At 37.3% G+C, this 15,624-nt stretch overlaps 1 protein-coding gene across 3 annotated transcripts in view; it reads right to left on the bottom strand.

The window, feature by feature from the left end:
- LMO1 (LIM domain only 1) overlaps window positions 1–10,175 on the bottom strand; it is a 280,507-nt gene extending 270,332 nt beyond the window's left edge. For all 3 annotated transcript variants that reach the window (XM_074917919.1, XM_074917918.1, XM_074917921.1), the window contains exon 1: window positions 10,133–10,175. The gene's annotated coding sequence lies outside the window, so the exon portion shown is untranslated. The remainder of the gene's footprint in view (window positions 1–10,132) is intronic.
- Between the last annotated feature and the right edge of the window lie 5,449 nt (window positions 10,176–15,624).

Raw genomic sequence — 15,624 nt, 5'->3', positions numbered from 1 at the left:
ATTCCAAGAAGACAGTCTATGTGATGTGAAGTGATAAAAACCTGAAAATGCTCTCCCTCATAATTTGCCACCAGTCTTTATCCAAAAATATTCTTGGCCAAGTTGATGCGGCTTGGTGTCCAGTCACTGAAGATGACAGCAAACACTGCCAGAATTAGTCTTAGCAGAATGCCATTGGAAACATCCCATGTAGTAAGGATACTTCACTGAAAACTACTCTTTGGCATCTGCCAGTGAGGCCATTTTCAGTTAGTTTGTTAGATACTGCAGTGATAGTGTGAAGTGCTCCTGTTCCTCTTAATTCCAGCATGGCATCAAGAGTTTTCTGAAGCCTAAATACTCTATGTCTACACATACATTCATTAGACTTCTCACATGAGAAAACTGAAAGCTTCTTTGATGAGGTCTTTTCATCATAAAACTATGTTGACAGCCATTAACTAGGCCTCCATTCTATGATTCTTTGTGTATTAATTTCACTATCAGCTTTTCCATTAGTTTACCTGCAATCAATAGCAAGCTGACTAATCTATACAAATCAAAACCATTCTGCTTGCAGTTGTGACAACTAGCACAATATTAACACTTCTGTTTTAAAATATGCACAAAATCATATACTTTATAAAACAGTTTGGCTAGAAATCACCTCAGCAAAGTCCTTTAGGACTCTTGCACTGAGGTCACCTAAGCCTGCTTGAACTTAATTATTTTTAAAAGACCTTCTCTAACAAAGCTATTAATGGGTTTTAAAGTTGTTCATTTCATTGATACAGTATTTGGACACAACACCATGTTTCTTTCCAAATGCAGCATAAGTATTTATTTAATCGTATCTGGGTTTTTTTAAGAATTTGGAAGTTTCCATGAATGATCTATACAATTCTTCAGGTTTCCGGATAGTGTGATGAATTTTTTTTTCTCTAAATATGCTACAAAACCCATTGTCCTTGATCCCATCAGCAGGATCCCTCATGCCTTTTCAATTTTTATACTTCATTACTACTAGTTTGTAAGAACTTTATAGAAATATCAATTGATATATAAGTGTATATATAGCATAACAGTCATTTATTACGAGTGCAGCTTCTATTTATCTCTGATACAGAAGAGAACTTCTGGCTTTTTCAGTCTCTGGTACTCTTAAAATAACTCAATTTCAATTCCTGTTTTTCTGCCTGCATTCTTCAATTTCCACTGCATCTCAATGTAACTTCACCGTTCTCCCCAGATCAAGATATTTCAGTTTAGAGTATCCTGACAAGGAAGTAAGTTTTAAGTCTAAGACACATCTATTCTGTCCCTTTACAGGAAGGCAACATTTCAACTTATAACTCTGCTATCCAGCACCAGAGATGCTGACCACCTGACAAATACATTCTTTGGCATTAACTAGGAGATTTAGGACAGCTCTGAGGCATCCCTTTTCTTCTGTGACCTCAGTTACATTCCCAGCTTCAGCCAGGATGAGGTGTAGAGAACAGCTACATTCAAACACTAAGTCCCATTAAACTGTGGCTGCTGAATTATCTAATTACTTAGACCGATAAGACCAAGGCAGTATTCTTTCATAATAGTTTAACTCTTTCTTACCTTGCAATTTGCTACTAATAACAAGAGATTGCCTAGTGCTAATGACGTAAAAAGGAAAGAGGTGTGACTGGAAAAAAAAAAAAAAGTAGTGTTTAGGAAAGAAGAGGAAAGAAATTCACACACCTGATGGCCTTATAGCATGAACTTCTGAATGGGGATCCTATTCTTGCTTCTTAATATAACCATATTTGAGTGTAAATTATTCTCTTTCGAACAAGTTAATGTCAATAGAGACTCAAGCAAAACACAGCTGAGTGCTAACTTTTCTCCTTCATTCACATACACACACACAATTTTTGATAAAGTATTTTTAGTTTATTTTAGATCAAAAGTCAGTCATTGCTGAAAGTCTGTGCTAAAACACATATTGCAAAAGCCCTGTAGGAAATGAGTACATTTACAGTGTCATTGCCTCTGAAATGAATGGGAAATTGAATGTAGTCTGAAGTTTCATAGACTTTCTGTAGTGAAAAGAAATAGGACCAAGAGGATTGTGCAATATTTCTTTCATAAAGAAGTTGTCCCTTTGTCCTGCGTACCTGTGTACTCATAAAATCCACTGAAAACAGCAGAAACTAGTACTTGAAAAGATCAAGTATTTTTACTTTAAAGTCAGGGCTTTCCTATTGCAAATTATGTTGAACTACAGAGAACCCATTAGATGGATAATAACAGCTGAAGAGATCCTAAGTCCATCCTGCTTGCACAACTCTGCATGATCGTATTTATCTTCTCACATGAAAGAAAAGCTAAGTAAGCTCAAGTCATTATATAAAGTAAGCCATCTATTTTGGTCATTTCTTCAAACTATCACAAAGAAAAGCCATTCTAAACCCACAGAACTGATCTGTGAAGGGTTAAGGCCTATTTTGCAACAGCTGTTAAAAAATTTACAATACGAGCATAATTTTCTTGCTGTTCCAGCAGAACGTGACATCAGTAGGAGGAATTATATGGTTGGAAAATATGAAAAACAATATCAACAAAGCATCAATACCATAAAAACTCTAGAATAATTTTTCATCATCTTGATCATCAGAAATCTCAATAGGTGTTTTTCCACTTGTTAAACTGTTCAGAAAGAATCATGTAAAATCTGACTGGGTTTCTGAAATATCAGTGCAATCACAAAATTATAGGCAGTACCTAAAATAGAACTGTAACAACTAGCCATTTAGTAAGAACTCTCTTTTTAAAAAATCCCACAGTCTATTATGCAATGCACACTAGAGGAATTGCTACATACTTGGGCAGAGTACTTTGATAAGATGGACGTATCCACTGATCGACAATTTGTCGAGTATTATACGTGTTCAAGTAGTGAAATAGACTCCAGCTGTGCTTAGTACCTCCTGGGTGATATAAAATAGTAAGTATTCATTATGACCTTTAGTCAGCTGCTTAATGGTAATACTAATGGACCTGCAATAAAATTTAGCTGACATACTGCTTAAGAATATTCTTGGGCTATTTTGTGGCATTAAGTTGGCATATGTAACTACATTTAAACTCTAGATTAAATAACAAATTTTCAATTATTAATAAATCTTACAGTTAGAGTAATTTTGATAGGTTTCGATGTGACAAAGATACCTGGTCACAAAGAACACTTTCTAGCTAAAGGCGAGCATTTAAAGGCTAGCATTTTCAGACACTGAAGCTTAACAGGAATATTACTGTATCTGTAAATGGTAGCCCATGAAAAAACTTGGTTTGCAGTCACACTCTGATACAACAAACAATGTGAACACCACTAACCATCACGACAGAGGCAAAGTGATCAGCCTATCTTACCAAATAACCCCACAAAAGAACCAAACTTCTTGTAACAGATTTCTGCATTGCAACTGCCCATAGCTGAGGTGCAGTTCAGAAGAGACTTTGTTATCCACAGACCTTGGTCTTGTCCTGACCCATTCATCTCTGCCATCTTTGCACTGAGATTCTACCAGACAACTGACTGGGGGATCTTCCCAAAATACCTCATATATACTTCACAGACCAGTGGAAGAACTCACTAAAACTTTGTTTAAACTGCAATGAAGTATTATAGTATTTGACCTTTAAAAATTTTAGATTTTCTCATTATTTGCTCCTATCTCTTGCTCTTTTTCAAATACATTCTTCACATGCCTTGATAATTTATGTTACATATTCTTGGGTTTGGACCACCTCCAACTGTCTTCCTGATTAACCATACAGTTAAAAAAACCCAAAAAACTCACAGAAACAATAAATCTCACAGAAACAATCTTCTAAAGATGTTTAGTTCCCGTCCCAGCTCCTGGATGGTGTACAAAAGAGCTTTCCTTCTCTTATCTCAAGGTTCAAAGTCTTCCCATTCTGAGACGGATATTTCTGTAAAATGATGGAAGTGGACTGAGCTGGTATAGATGCACTACCCACCTAAAGACTGGAGATAAAGAGATTTTTTTTTTTTTTTACAGCTTGAGGATACCTTCCTGCAGAGAAGCTGAATAAATTATTGAAATTGTAGTCTCTACATAACCATAGCTATGAAAGCAATAATAATTTACTTTTAGAAGGATGAGTGGAAAAATACATTTTCTTCCAACTTCTTATTTTACCCTAGGATTTTATGTGTATTAATATGGTATAAAACCTTATTCATTCTTTCCGCATTTTCACACAGGCTTTTCTTCCAATGTTTTATCCGCATAATATTATTTTAGGGACACAAGTCTTTCAGAATAACACTGTGTGCTTGTTACTCTTCTAGAAGCATCCTCCATTTTCCCATTTTAATATCCCACAGCCTACATCAGCCCTATATTAAATCTACACAAACACGAGACCCCAGCAAATGTTGCTTTGCTTCATTTTTAAATTATATGATAGAAATATATCTTTTTTTCCTACAAAATAGAATTTAAGAAATGTTTGAAAAGACCTGAAAAATCTAATTCATATACTACTTAAAATTTTACACTTCAGCATTTGCCCTCCTGAGCGTTCAGCAGTACACCTGGCTTCTGGGGTTCTGGTTTCCCTTCTATATCCATTTGTACCAATGAAGTGTAATTTTTAAAGGGCTTTTATTCACAAAACTCCTGATAAAGCCACTGATACAGGTTTTATCCTTTAAATTTCTAATCCTACTGTTTGTTCATGTACAAGACAAATGTAATTGAGGGCATGAATCCATTTTATTTGCACATATTCAAATGCTAAAGCAGACTTTATCATGGGGGATTTAAAGAAAAGGGCAGTCGCAAAAACGCTGATTTTGGGTCTGTAGAGAACAATACTGAAAGACAATCTTTTTGCTACAGCATTGTCTATGAAGCCAAGACAAGCAAATACATACAATGAATAAGAAGAATAACATATTTTACAGGAAGCTTTTTGAAGTGCTAAAAACAGGCCTAACTTTGTTCCCACACAAGTCTTACCACTAATTTCAATAGCACTAAAGCCAGACTAATACCAAGTTCTTTTTTAAATTCTGTCTTATGTATCCCAGCTTTGACCACAAAAACCACAACAGAAACTATGGGTTGCTGAGGCAATACCACAACTCCTGGGATGTCTAGCTGAATATTATTTACCATTGGAGACTGAGGGAGGTGGTAGAAGTAGAAACTTGCAAAAGCAAGGTCACAGGGGTACTGAAGGAACTCAGGTGAGCCAGGAGACAGATTAAACACAAATGCAATACCAATCTCCTCCTTCCTTCCTTACATGCCATTTTTCTTTCCCTGGGACAACAGGCACTGAAGAAGCCCCCTAACAGTCACGCACTTACCAACAGAGAATCAGGCTTTTACTACGAATGTTTCCTCTTTGTGAGCACAAGGCACGATACACATACTACTATATGCAGCAACACTTGAGAAATAATCATTTTACACCATTCACAGCTACAACTTAATCTATTTTGTGCTATGTGACAGACACAGGCAGTGCTAACCAACAGCATTGTTTCCACAGTTGTCATAGGGAGTAATGACTGTAGTTCCAAAATCCCAGACTAGAAAGTAAAGATTGCATCTACTCTGCAATTCTCAGAAACACGTGTGGCATAACACAGAAATATCCAAGAAGTAAGCTCATCCCAGCAGCATGAAACTCAACTGACTTTGGTGGGAAATAACTGCAGTATATGCATATCCGAACACCAGAGGGTCTATGTGGAGTGTATGTATTTCTGTTCACAACACACAGATCCATCTCATCCAAGATATACACAGTGGGAATTGTGGTAGGAGGAGACACTTGCAAACTTCATTGATGCTAAAAAACCTTCATCTCCAGGTAGTGTCCCACGGGCTGTATCTCGTAAGCACCACAATACTTCAGATCACATGTGCTTACTTGTTCAGTAACCTGATACAGATTATTGCTATTCTTCATTTCTCCCCCAAATATTCCGGAATGCACGCTGTTTTACAGGTGATTGCTTAGACAGCACACTGCAAAAAGGCTACAGAGCAAACTCTACTGTAACCTTGCTCCTCCATGCAATCTTCTCTGCACAAGCCAGATGGGTTCTCGCCTTCCCAAGCAGTATGCAAAACTGGGAAGCAAACCATAAGCATCTATGTCTCTGATAAGCACCTGTAATAATACAGATGCGTTCCAGTGAAAACAAGGCTACATGCAGGGTCTCTGTTAAACACAACAGTGCCTACTGTCTCTGCTAAGAGTAAATTACTCAGATCACACACTTCCCACCACAGTCTCTTTTGAGCAACACCCACGTACAGTATTGCTTTGAATTGTTTTCTCCTTTTCCAGATCAGCAGCTAGAAACTCACTCATTTTCCATGGTTTCAAAGTTTTCTTTTTCTGCAAAGAGAAGGCATTACCACCTATTCTTTAAACTAATTAACTATCCCTTTTAGCTATAATTTCTCTTCATATAAAACATTTGTAAAAGGTCTGTTTTTCCCCATGCCCTCTTTTCTCTCTTCTGGCTCTTCATTATGACCATGGCTAATTGTGATGAGCTGTCCACCATTTACTCCACAGGATTGTATAGAGCTTTGTAATGTGCCTGCCACTGATGTATTTACAATTGGAAGCAGTTAACTCTTTAGTCCTGCTTCCTTGTTCAAAACAATGAACTGCATGAGGAACTAGCGCTTAGCCCCAATTAAAGATTTTTAAAAGTCTCCATTTTAAGCCTGAGTACTCCAAATTGAGCATTTGTCAAAGGCCCAGTCACAGCTCCAAATGGAGAGAGGGAAATCCTACTGAGGAGAAGAATAGGACTATCCCATCAGTTAGGGTGAAAGTTCTTCCCAATCAGCCTCTTAAACACGTAATCAGTATGGGATCCATTAGGTCTGCCTTGTCCACACAAACCTGCTGATCTCTTCAGTGTGGCTATCAGACAATGAATTTGCTGATATTCATAGTTTCAACATTTTTTTCCTGAAGAGAATCTAACTATCTAACTTTTAACTGTTAAAATGGAGGGGAGGATATTTTTTTTTTTTTTTTTAAGGATATGAATATGAAAGCAACTCTTCTTTCTGCATTAGGAATTCTAACATTTTTGCATCAAGAAAGTCTGTCAGAGCTGCTCTTGACATAAAACTAGCAAAATACATTAAAATATCAGGAGAAATCTCTCTTCTATGTCCCTTTCCAGCTAAGAGACCACATTCAAGAGCCATTTGCAGTTTCAAGATTATTTTCCCCAGCATGCAGCGATTTAAACTAGCTCCTTCACATTCCCATTTCAGGGTAAAATCCCTCAAAATTACATGAGGGTGCTTCTAAAGACTCTTCTATTCAACTATTTGAATATTTTTATTATTTTCATATGAACTACATGCATCTTTAGAGTTGACATCTATGGACAGATATGAATTAATGGTTATGCCTCTTGATCAGCTTTGCACTAGACAGTGATTGAAACATGATTAATGATTCTTTTTCCTATAGAAAACAGAACGTAACAGTTGACAAGTGTGCATGGACAACTACCTTTCTGAGCAAAAATGTTCATATTTTGGTATCTTGATATTGACAATCTGTCTAAAATGGATCCACTTAAAACTTCAGTGCAGTGCTGATAAACCACTTCTTTGTATGTCTTCTCTTACACATTTTCTTTTCTGCTAAGGATCTCTACATGATGAAAGAACATAGCTTCAGAGTACACTTACAAAATGGGCAACTAATACCTGTACTAAACAAAAGCTGAAAGAATAAAAATGCCCAGTTTACACCTATAAAGAAAAGAAATTGTAATGAGATCTGATGTGTAGAACTGCTGAAACACTGGTACTTTATTTCTGATCTGAGTCATAACAGCTAAACTGATGCAGCAGGGCCATGCACCTTTGCCACAAATCATATTTCCTCAAAAAAAAGAAGTTAAACATAAATATGCAATGTTTGTCTTGCATTACTTTTTGAGACTAAGATATTAAAGTAATATTTATAACAGCACTTATTTTAGAAGTACACTTCATATATTTTTATGCAAAAAGAAATACCTTACTTTCAGCTAGGTTCCTGGATTCTGGCCTTTAAGCTCTGCAGAACTGCTAAATCATGGGCGTTTAAAAGTTATGTGCCATTAAAACCTTTTTTTAAAAAAAAAAAATCAATACAGTATGATTGAACTGGGGAGAGTAGTTTGTGTGCTGCATGTCCAAGATCAGACTTGCAAGTAGGTAAGAGAAACAGCCAGAAAAACAACACATGAAGTGAGCATCAGACTACACTTATTCCCACTCCTGCAACAGATCCAGCAGAGAACAGCAGCACAGTGTACCTGAAGCTTAAGTGCTTTTCAAAATTACAGAAGTATTTGTTTTAAAAGAAAATACTATATGAGGCTCTGCTCTCCCCATTTTCTGTTCACATTTTCTCCCTCACCTATTTGTTTATTCTGTTGTAACTGCTGTCAGAAATATTAGGAACTAAGGTGACAGAATTATTCCTGCACGTCAGCTTAGCCTGCTTTCCTGGGAATTAAAACAAAACCAAAAAGCCACAATGAAGAAAAAGCTCTTCTGTCAGTACTACATTTTGTTACTCTAGCTGCTCTCGCAAATGGCTGAGGGAACACAGTGGGCAGAATGACTTCCTAATGGAACGACTCAGCTATGTTTACTGCACTGACTTCTGTTTTTTCATGTGGGGAAAGTCTACGCAAAATGAAAGCTTGTCTACAACCACAGACTGCAGCAGTTTCTCTTAAGCAATGCCTTTCCTCTGCAGTGCCTAAAACATGCAGTAAATGCGATTATCAAACGCAAGCAGAAGATTTGTTCAAGTTTCAAGACTAATCTGGAACCTTTATCTCAGACCAATTTTCTGACGAGATAATATCTTTCTTTCTTCTCTAATCTCTTTCTGCAACTCTGAACACCAGTCTGCCACTTTCTCACTGAGCATAATTAGCCCTCAATTATCACAAGTTACATTTTCACCTCTCCCTTTGCAACTTCCCTGGAACTTCTTGCATGTTCAATTGAAATGTTCAAGCCCATTTCCCCACCAGCAGTGAGTAGAGTCCCTGAGCTATAAAATTTGTTCTTGGATACTAAAGTTTTAATTAGCATTTAACATATGAGTAATCATTGTATGTGGTTTGCACCAAATCTACTGAAAAACAAGCTCTTGCTTAGAACCTAGTTTTCTTTAAAGGTATATAAACACACAGTAAAAGCTATCAGCCTCCTCCTTGTCAGAAACTGACCCCCAGACAAGTTACAATCCCTTCCTAAAAATTGGGAGAAAATTCAACGTGCATCTTCACAGAAGATTTCCAATATACAGCAGGTGTACCACACAGTGATTCCCTCTACCCTGACTACATAGGTGGCCAAGCCAGCAAACCTTTTGCAGCAGACAACAAATGCCTCCTTTCCTTCCTTCCTGGTCACCCCTGTTTCTGCCCAAAGGAAATCAGTTTTTCATCCAGCACACAGGCAGGATGTGCCCCTTGTGCTCAATTATAGACAAACTTGCTAAGATTTCTCAGCTGCAATGACAAGAGTAGCACATCAGCTGTTTTCCATTTTCCAGGGGAGAGCTGTATACTTTCTATATTCTTCTCTTGACAGGTAGGAGAGCACAAGTTTCCTAATTTGAATCCTCAAGCTCTCTGCTTTTTCCTTCTCCTTAGCAATTTCTGTCTCTTCCTTATTCCACCTAAGAGAAAGGGATCCTGGAAATTGTTCTAGCCTGAATTGTGTCCAATACAAAACAGCCGTGCTATTTAAGCACTTACAAAGCAAGCAAAAACCAAACCCATAATTTTCAGCCAGTGAAATGGATTTTCTTCCAGCCTGCAGGAAAGCAACATATTTCCAGTTTTTAGGTTTCGGAGGCAGTTTGCTGCACTAAACAAAAGGGGGGATTTTGGTTTGAAAATAGCCATTGTTCTTCATTTGTGTAAAGGTATCCACATCTTGAGCTACATGAGCATTTTGGACATACAGGACACAGCACAATATGCCCTGTCAAAGCAGTACTCACAGAAAAGAGGAACAGAATGCACACTGATAGGAAATCTTCTGCATCAAATCCATTTCACAATAAAGCTTATTATTAATACCTTTATGGCTCCCTCAGTTTCCAATATGCTCCAATCGCAGTTGTGACAGCCCAAGAAAATTGAACTTTTCTTCACAATTCTCACTAATATGGCCTGCTGCTTGGTCTTATTGTTATTAGAATAATTTGCTCCCAAGTTCTGAAATGAACTCTGTGCCCAAGTAATTAAAGCTCTTAAAGTTTCTAGTCCTTTGTTTAAAGAATTCGTCCTTGTGCTCTCTATGCCCCATCAGCTACCTAATTAGCAGAGCCTTTGCGTGATTAAAAATTCTCACAGAGATTCTGCTGGATATTTGCCTCTCTTAATGAGTGTTTGTGGACAGCTGGGAGCGGGAGCTGGTTCCCTCCTCCCAGGACCTCCAATGAATTCTGCAGACCTCTGTCAGGGCCCAGGAGTGAAAGCTGTCATTTTAGTAATGTGGATGAAAATTGGTCAAAAGCACTGTGGTCCTTGAGGAATGAAAGGCCTTGAAATATAAATGAAGATGAATATTCATATTTGGTTCAATAAGTGCCAACTATTAATATACATGTCTGTCAGTAAGAAAAGTCAGAACTTATTCAATTGTGCCTGGCATAATTTGGCTCCTAATTCACAATTATCCTCCTATTCTTTGCATTACTTTTCAGTTAATTTTTTCAGTTAAAAACTTGCTGGAAAATGAAAGCATTGCTATCACCACAAAAATAAGTACTTTTCTCTATCCTTCAGCTAATTTACTGCCTATTAAGAATCACCTGTGGCTTTTACACACAGGATTCTAACTATCTTGCTTTGATTTTCTACATCTTGCTCTCTCTCAATGTCAGCTTTTAAAAGAGCCCACTGTATGCCTCTGCAAGTATACCAACTTTCTTTATGGAAATTCTCATTTGATACCCTACACCTCTGCACTTTATTTCCAACCCAACTCTAATTTCGTATCTGTTGTGGTTTTGAAAGATCTTTCAGTTTTTAAGGACTGCAGCATGAGGGTGAAATATTACATAGGGTGATTTGGGGGGGGGTGGTGTTACTTTTTTTTGTTTGTTCATTTTGCTGTTTGTTTTTCAAGTATGGTACATGTTTGGTTTTGGGAAGGATGTCTGAAGACACTGCAGAGATACTAACCTGCTCTGTTATTAACAACAGAATACTAATTTCTTGAATGGAACACTGGGATTACAGAAGAATCCTAAAAGTATTTGAACTAGACAATCCTGCTACACGAGAGTGATCTCTTATTCAGTGACATTTGAGAAATTCGAGCTAAGTGATTTTCCCAGTCAATGTATTCCCATTTATCACTTTGTCCCAAACAGCACGTGCACTGGGACCAATATACATACTAGACACTTAGTTTTTAGGAGAATAAAAAGCATTAGAGAAAACATTGCACAGTGGGATTAATACTTGGTTTACAAAGTTAAGACAGAGAAAACTGAAACTTTGCATGTATGAGGAGCCATATAGATCATATGCAAATGATCTGAAATGTATTTTGGATTTCTGGACTAGAATCAAGGTGAGAAGCAGTGAGGAAAGTATGTGTTTCCTTGAACCACAATATTACAGATCATCATATTTAAAAAGAAACCTGGAGATATGACTACTATGAAACCTGCTGCATCACTGAAAGGTTACACAGAGGCCACACTGTGATTTAATTCAGCTTCACTCAGGAAATCTAACAGGACCAAATCCTGCAGAGACATGCTTTGCTAAATGACAGAGGAACATTTATTGTTTCAAATTTTACTCGGTCAGGTTCCTGCTGACTTATAATGTGAACTTGTCTGAGAAAGGCATAGGTAGGAATCGGAGAGGCTGCAGCCTCAGTAGGTTGAGAGAAGGATGCCAAGTACCACTCATTGTGGAATGAAACCAGCACACAAGAGAATATAGGGCCTGGGTATTATTGACACAAGTGACCAGATTCTTCTCTCATTTATACTGGTCCCGGTCCATTAGTTTCAAGGTGGTACATCTGTGAAACCTGTAAGTTAAGCAGCTTTCTGCTCAAAGATTTTAGGTTAAACAACTTTTCTTTCAGAACATTTCTGTCTACATTTCATGTGGCATTTTTTGTTTGTTTGTGTGAGATACTATTTTTCACTCTGCCTACTAGATGTAGATGTGTTTCAGCAGAGAATGGTGATCAGCTGCTTTCACTGGCAGTTTGAAAAATGGAAGTAGTAAGTTAGGACAGGTGTGGGTGCACATTAGTGAGGCAATTAGGTTTGGAAATATTAATTTATCACTTGTAATAAGGTCATGGATTATAGATCTATATCCATGATACACCTATTACCTCAGAGGTTTCAGTTCAAAGGATCCAAAATAAATTGAGGGTGGGGGAGGAATCTTTTTTTTGAAAGAGTGCTTTGGTTTGCTTGTTTTCAGACCACCTGCCAAAATCTAACTTTTCTTGGATTGGAATTGAAAAGCCATGACTCCACTTCTGTTGCACATTATTCCAAACAGAAGCTTCAGGACAGACACGAGTCAAAAATTCAACGAGTGGACTGAAATATTATAAGGATTTTAAGCTTATGATTAAAAACTATCACAATTTCACAAAGTGTGCTTGTTCATACGTGCACAGTGGTCCTAAGTCACAAACCCAAATGCAGCAACATGTCATTTTACAGAACTCTGAGTTTATTGGGCTCCTGAGGATTTAATATCCATCCAGTTTATGTTAGGAGAAGGTACCATTTGCATCATTACTATTATTGGTCTTTTTTTTTTTCCCCTAATGAACTTTTTTTTTAAAAAAAAGTGAGTCAGTTAGAAACTAACAGAACAAAAATGTTTGCAAGAGTTTTTCCCCCTGCCTCATTCTCTGTGTTTTCATGTCGCACATTACCAGAAAGTACCTTGAACATAGTAACTGCCATACCAGAGCAGACCAAAATTCAATTCTCTCATTTACAGAAATTAGCAGCATACAGGTGCTTTAGAAGACTGTTCAATACAGTCATATGTGCAACTACCAAATAATCCACCCCTTTACTTTCACAACTTATTGTGCCCCTGTGCCCACAAAAGGGGAGCAGTCCATATTAGTTTAAAAGAAAATAATAATCCGTCTGTGATAATACAAAAGTCTGTAGAGTAGGGAAAAAAGAAATTAATCAGCTAAGTAAAAAGTAAGAAAGGAAAGTAGTATTTTAATGTAATGTTTGGCAAAGGCTTGGCTGAAAAGGTAGATCTGGCACCACACTCCAGGATACTAAACCCTGACTTTAAAAAACTGAGCAAAAGCAAACTCCCAAGTCAGGAACCTCCCACAGAAGACAGGCTCCCCCTGTTCTTCATGATGTAGGCACTGGCTGCAAAAGCACCCCAGCACCATACTCAACCCTGAACACACCCACCCAGCCGGAGCTTACAGGGATATATATGCTGTGAAAGGAGGAAAGGAAAGTTCAAGAGGGCCAAGTTTTATCAAGGCATTCAGTTTCACTGCAGTTCTGCATGCACTTGGATGTGGAGGGCACAACAAGATTTTAATAAAGAAATATACTAATCTTTAAATTATTTGTGAACTAATTATCATTTATTCTGCATATTTAGAGTTGATCTGTTCATTTACCATGCTTCTAAAATAAGCTTTTTTGTTAGAGGCACAGTGAAAAAAAGACAAGCAAAAGGAAAAAAAGTGTTTGATTTTTTTTCTTAAAGATTTTTTTCGAAATTGTTCTGAACACAGCAGTATTAGGTTCAGAAATTGTCATCAACCACACATGCTACAATAGATGAAAGTCCTGTCTCAAATCAGTATGGATATCTTGGGGGAATCATTACAGGAAATCTGCACAGAAGTCACCTCTTAAGGAGGGATTTGAATTGAGACAGGGAGATCGTTTGACATACAAAGCACTGGGGGAACATGGGAGACTGTGAGGATGAGAACAAGGAAAGGATAAACAGTAGGTAGGCTTCTTTCACATAATAAAACCATCACACGTAGGAAAGAGACTATCTGTGACTAGATACTGTCAGAAAAATGCACTGAAATTGGCCATAACTGCAAAGTCAATAAAATGCTCTTAATCTTTCAATAAACAATTTATTTTTAAAAGTTATTTTGGAGCTATTGAAGCTCCTGGGGTGGGGAAGTAAATGCATTTTGAATGTGCTGTACACTATGCAGTATCACAGGTTTAAGTTTCGTTTTATCAGATGTATGGTTTAGTCATTTGAACTCTAGATTAGAAGCCAAAATTCCTCCACTCTAACACTGACTCCTTTTCTGGCTTTCAACATATCATTTAAGGTCAGACTTGAATAGCTCTCCTCATGAAGGAGGGCAGGTACTACGCAGTACAAGAGAGGAAAGCAAAATTTGCCCTTCAAATCAGTCAGCTTCTGTGAAACTAGTGTAAAATATTCACCTATTTTTCTGAAAGGTAGTTGCCAAAATGAATTACTGTAGATAACATTTGGAAAGAATGAAGAATACCAAATAGAACTGGACAAAGGTTTTGGCTAAAAAGAGGACTTTGCATGTTTTAAGATAAAAAAGCTTTTGGAAATGCACGCAATAAAAATAGTTTTGCAAACACGTTACTCTAAATTTTCCTGTTTTCTCCATTTTATCCGTATAGAAACAACACATTGACAGATGAACAAAGAGGGTAAGAATAATGACAAAATGATAAATATTTTTAGGTGAAAAAGCCCCCTAAACAGTCATGGCATTTAAATGCAATTTTTCATTAGGCATTTGCTTTCAAACTTACTGCACAATATACTGAGCTCAAAATAGTTGCTCAGACTGGAAATCATTCAGAGAGGACAGATTTGCACATTCTTATTTGCCAGCTTGAACCCATCTCTGTCACTTTAATGTCTCAGTAACTGCTAGGAGGCTTTGGGGAGGTCATTCTAGCAATTGACTGTTTCATCAATTATTACTTACCCATTTAAACGTTGCTAGGACACTTGCATATATTTTCATTACACAACCAGCTTAAAACAAACCTCACCACCCAGCTTCGAGGTAACCTGTAGAAATCTATGCTCAAGATTCAACATCAGGCTCTTGCTTTGGAGGTGACTTCAACCTAATTTAATACAGACTACACACTTCATTAAGAGATTTTACCTCCTCCTCATTGCATTCTGTACTAACCCCTTCTGACAGGCTTAGCACAGGACTTTAAGGTATAATGCAACCAATGCCAGTTCTAAATACATTTATCCAAGCAAAATGCTTTAAGAGGAAAAGTGAAAATACATTATCAGGATTACCACTGGAAACCACTTCCATGAGACAGGTGAACTAATCTAGATTTGTATTCATTTGCAATAGCCACTTGTACTGCTACAACATATTCTGCAACTATTTGACTGAAAGCTGTGAAGTTGTCTAAATCCTGAGGAGGTGCCAAAAACCACCAAGCTGTGAGTAAGTCTCTTCCCCAGGTGACAAAAGGACCACCACTGAACAGAAAAAAAAATGAAGAAAAGTAGATTTGCAGTTCATGAGGTCAAAATGGCAGATA

Source organism: Athene noctua, chromosome 14, assembly GCF_965140245.1.
Source record: "Athene noctua chromosome 14, bAthNoc1.hap1.1, whole genome shotgun sequence".
NCBI classification, from domain to species: Eukaryota; Metazoa; Chordata; class Aves; order Strigiformes; family Strigidae; genus Athene; species Athene noctua.
This window is presented reverse-complemented; position numbering and strand designations above follow the sequence as displayed.